The sequence below is a fragment of the Panicum hallii genome, chromosome 9, assembly GCF_002211085.1.
Source record: "Panicum hallii strain FIL2 chromosome 9, PHallii_v3.1, whole genome shotgun sequence".
NCBI lineage: Eukaryota > Viridiplantae > Streptophyta > Magnoliopsida > Poales > Poaceae > Panicum > Panicum hallii.
Window position 1 is genome coordinate 17,049,275 of NC_038050.1, and position 5,249 is coordinate 17,054,523.

Sequence of the window (5,249 nt, forward strand, 5' to 3'; positions counted from 1 at the left end):
AATTTGAACAAAATATTTTGTATTCACTGGAAGATCAAATGACAGTTTTGTTGTTCTAATTTTAGTCCTGCCATGGATCAACAGATTTTGTGGAGGGTCTCATGCTTAACATTCAGTACAAAGTGACACATTTCTCCCCTTACATACATTTGGCTGGATAGCGGAGTAAGGTCCTGTTTTCAGTTTGGCAGCATTTCTTTCACTTCCTCAGAACACATGAAAAGACAAATTTGAACTGACTGCCTGAATCTCCAAATCAAACTGCGGTGGTACGGTTTTATGCTACAAATTATCATACTCAAACTTTTCTTTCCTCCTACATATTAAACTTTCGGTGGTTATTGTCCTGTATTTAGCTTTTGCTTTTAGTCAATGAGATTTTCACTCCTCGATACATAAACAATAATAAGATTTAGTTTTGCTTTTTGCCAGGATCACCAAGAATCTGATTCCTGCTACCTTATTTTCTTTCTTACCTTTTTGTTGTGCACTATGTGGTCTTCAATCAATGTGGTGGTTTCTATGGGGTTCATGGGGGAAAGGATACATAAGGGGAGCACGTCATTTTTAGTTTCTTTGGTTAGGATTAATTCTCGAGCTTGTAGGAAGATGAATATTATGCTTTTGTGTTATTTGGATGCTAAAATGGTCAAGACAAGAATTGCAGATGTAGACAAGATGGATGTTTCAGCTCGTCATAAATACGTGAAGCTGTCTAACAGCATATGAATAGTATTGTAATTATTCTAGCACATGACATTGTTATCTTATAGATGGTTACACTTACACGTTGTTATCTTGCAATAGAAGCATGTTGAGTCACTGGGTCCCTAGAAGCATAGGGGCGGAGATGGGCTAGGCCCACGCCTAGAGCCACTTAATGGAGAAGATTTGCTAGCTGGGCTGGGCTGCTTATAATACAATAGCCACAGCGTGGAGGAATCAGCTGAACGCCTAGGGCCATAGCTCTACTAGCCCTAGGCCTTCCTTCGCCACTGCCTAGAAGAGACACTGCATCATAAGCATTATTCCTTTTGTTGACCTTGAAATATTTTGGTTCCATGATGGCTTCGCACACTTGTACCTGAAGCGAATATCCCAAAAGCCCATGATAAAAAAGAATGGTGACAACTATGGATCTATCATTTTGAAATTTTAAATGCTTAGTTGTAGAGGACGTATACTTTCTGCCCTCATTTCATCTTGTGTGCCTATATATGGACCTATATGACATCTGTGGTCTTGCATTCTGAACAAATGGTGTAGTATATTCATTAAATACCTTCAGATGGAGTAGTTTAATCAGTGAATTTCTTATCTTATCATCATGGTCGTGCTATACTGTGAGCTTAATCAGCTCTTGATGAGCATCCTCTGAAAAGAAAATGTGCAATTTTTGTCTGGTATACCCAACCAATCTTAACGTTCTTTGTTCATTTTCAGTAACAATGAAACTTTGAACAAAATCTTTCGCGAGTGTCTGGTGATCTTTAGGCAATTTTGTGGGTTTTAAAGTTCTGTAATGGATCACAATTTTTAATTGATGTTCTGTAGTCAGAACATGAAGTGACATGTCCTGTAAATAGTTCTTTGACCTTTGTAATTAAGGAGAGCTGCAAATAGTTCTTTGTTCAGACTCTCCATGGCACATAAAAACTATGCTGCAAATGTCGCAGTTCTAGGAACTGCACTATATTTTGATTGGAAAATGTCGATTTTAACATGGTTGCTTTGTATGGGCCTTTTTGGGGCTAGATTGCTAGCAAATGTCTGATCATTTTATTTCAGTTTTCTCCTCGAAACAAATCTCTATCTCTGTTGCAGCTCTCTGCAATGCCAACATGAAAATAAAATTGATTGTCTAGATGAAAGAAAAAGTGATACGGTAATGCTTCGTAAAGGACGTCCGATGCAATTAGAAAAATCAGACGTGGTCGGTTGACAAATATCGTCCGCTCCTCCTTATCCTCTCATCCACCTTTCTCCTTGAACCACACGAGCTCTCCAGCACCGTTTCTCTCTGGCCCGCGAGCGCTCACGTGCATGCGTCTCAACACGACCTCGCGTCTGAACTCAGGTGGCGTGACGACCTCGGGCCCCACGCCGGCTGCCGCTCCCCCGCGGTGAGGGTGAGCCGCGCCGGCTGTCGCTCCTAGCAGCTTCCCCCGCGCCGGCCATCGGAGGAGCTCCGGGCGGCGATCATGGCGGGCAGCTCCGGGCAGCGGGCAGCATGCGGAGCGCATGCTGTGGAGGGTCGGGCTGCCGCTCCCCACACCTTCCCTCGCACCGGTCGCAGCTCCCCCGCCAGGGGCAAGCCGCGCCGGCTGCCGGAGGAGCTCTGAGCTGCAGCCATGGCGGGAAGCTCCGGGAGGTTGCAGAGGAGGAGCGAAGGCTGTGGCAGGAAAGTACCGGTGGTCATGTTGCAATAGGTACCTCATGATGTTGAAGTAGAAATTTTATGATGTTGCAATGGGTGCCTCGTGATGTTGCAGTAGAGATTTTTGGATGTTGCCACTGGTGTAGATATGTGCGAATGTCGCAATAGTTCATTTTTGGTATTTCATCTATTAATCTTTGATGTTTGCAGCGTTTGTGTTTTAATATTTCACTATGCTCAATTTCAACTTATCATATGGTGATTTTTGTTTAGGAATGTTGCATGAAACATATGTTCGATGTTGCGACGGGAATTTTTTTTCCTCGGAATATGATGTTTACATTGAGTTATTCTTTTTCGCATTTTTCAATGTTGCAATCTTATATTTTTTATATTTTAGATATTTTATTTTAATGTTGCAATGGAGGGTCCGATCCCCTGTACATCCAGGCCGAAAGTGATATATCTATACAAAACTACTGGTCTGGCCAACGTCACAAAGTCAGCGACGGAGTTAATTGTTTAGAGGGTGTTTGGTCCCTAGAGGCTTATTTTAAATCCCATCACATCGGATGTTTGGATGCTAATTAGGAGTATTAGACATAGATTAATGATAAAAAAATTCCATAATTTCTAGGCTTATTCGCGAGACGAATATATTAAATCTAATTAGTCCGTGATTAGCCCATGTGATGCTATAGTAAATATGTGCTAATCATGGATTAATTAGGCTTAATAAATTCATCTTGTGAATAAGTCTTAGGCTTATGCATTTAATTTTATAATTAGATTATATTAAATCTTTGTAATTGATATTGAAACATTAATTGATATTGAAACATTGGATACGATAGATTCGGCGAACCGAACACCGCCTTGACCCTTTCCACTTTCGCTTCCCCCACGACGGCAAAATCCTCTCCCTTCCCCGCCGCCGCCGTTTTCGCTTCCCACGCACGCCAGCCGCCTCCGTCGCCGTCCTCAGACCCACACGGCCGGCCACACTACGCCGCCGCCCCCCGCTGCACACGACGGCACTCCCCCACGCTCTAGACTACCGATCCCTCAATGCCGGCCTCGTCCCCAGCCGCTGCCGCCGCCGCCGGCGGCGGCGGCGTCTGCTGGCGCTCCGCCTCCGCCATCGTCGCCGGTGTCGAGACCAGTTTCCACGTGCTCAAGATCATCGGCTACTCCCGCACCAAGGACGTCCCCAACGGCAAGCGCATTGAGTCCCGCCCGTTCCGTGTGGGAAGCAGCACCTGGCATGTGCGTTACTACCCCAATGGGGGCAACTCCGGTGTCATTGATTTCTTATCCCTGTATCTTCATCTTGAGGATACTTTCGACAAGGCCGTGAAGGCGCAGGTTAAGATCAGTCTACTCGACCAAGATGGGAAGCCGGTGCCGTCCTACAGCTCTATCACCAAAGTCGTGAATTTCTCGGATGTGAGGACCTGGGGCTATTCTAAGTTCATCAAAAGGGAAGTTCTGGAGAAATCAGAGCATCTCAAGGACGATTCTTTCTCCGTAAGATCCGATGTGACTGTCATGAAGGATGTCCATACCCAGGACACACCGATCGTAATCGTGCCACCGTTAGACATGCACCGCCATTTTGGTGACCTCCTGTTGAGCAAAGAGGGTGCGGATGTCAAATTCCGAGTCCGCAAGAGGAAATTCCACGCGCACCGGTCAGTTCTTGCAGCACGGTCGCCAGTCTTCAAGAAGGTGCTGCATGGCCCGATGAAAGAGGGTGCCAGCATCAACACCATACCCATAGATGACATGTAGGCAGAAGTGTTTGCAGCTCTGCTTACTTTTATGTACACAGACAAATTACCTGATATGAAGGAGCAAGAGGAATCTGCAATGGCTCAGCATTTGCTTGTGGCAGCAGACAGGTATAATCTGGAAGAGATTGAAGCTGATTTGTGAAGATAAACTGTGCAAACACATTGATACAGGCTCTGCAGCGACCATCTTGGTGCTAGCAGAGCAGCACAACCGCCATGGGCTTAAGGAGGCATGCTTCGACTTCCTCAGCGCATCTACAACTCTGAAAGCAGTCATGGAAACCGAAGGCTTTGAGTACCTAACAAAGAGCTGCCCTAGCATTCTCAAGGAGCTACTATCCAATGGCATTTTCTGTTGACTTGTGAGAATCCAATGCATATGCACTATGTGGACGTGAGCTTTTAATTACAGAAATTGCAATGGCCCATAAACTTAGCTAACAATTCAGCTGTTAGGTTTAGTACTATTTATTGGCAGTTCTTATCCTCAAGCGGGACTCAGTGTACCTACTCCTTATGTTTGCACATCATATTCTTCATCGGGAACTATTAACTCCAATGGTTTCTTTCATGCATGTTTCTTTCAGTAGAAAAAAATTATGCATTTATTACAGGGTTCCGTTAGTTATGATTTATTTGCCTGGAAAACTGGATTGGCTGGCAAGCTTATTTTTTTAGCAATGTGGAAGAGTCTGTTTACTTGGTGAAGGCAAGTGCAGATAGGGGTTCAGAAACTTATTGCCACGAAATGGACAAACTTGTTTGTGAAATATATTTATTTCTCTAATTCGACAAGACATCTTTCTCCCTAGCTTGTTCATTATTTTTTTTTCACCTGAAGCTGTGTTTGTGTTGTAATTAGTTTGTGCCCGTGATGGCCATGAGGCTATCCATGTTATGAGATCATCTACAGGACTACAGGCACCAAAATTGTAACTCAATTTGTTGGTTTTCTCTTGGACTGATGAGAGGCCATGCAACTAGCCTGTCAGGATAAATTGATCTTTGTACCATGTTATTCTCTTGCTTAGTGTTTTCATTGTGCACTATGAGGTATGCTGATTTCTAATCAATCTGGT

General features: G+C 44.2%; 1 pseudogene; it reads left to right on the top strand.

The window, feature by feature from the left end:
- The first annotated feature begins 3,445 nt into the window (after positions 1–3,445).
- On the top strand, positions 3,446–4,529 carry LOC112872902 (annotated as a pseudogene).
- Positions 4,530–5,249: the final 720 nt, after the last annotated feature.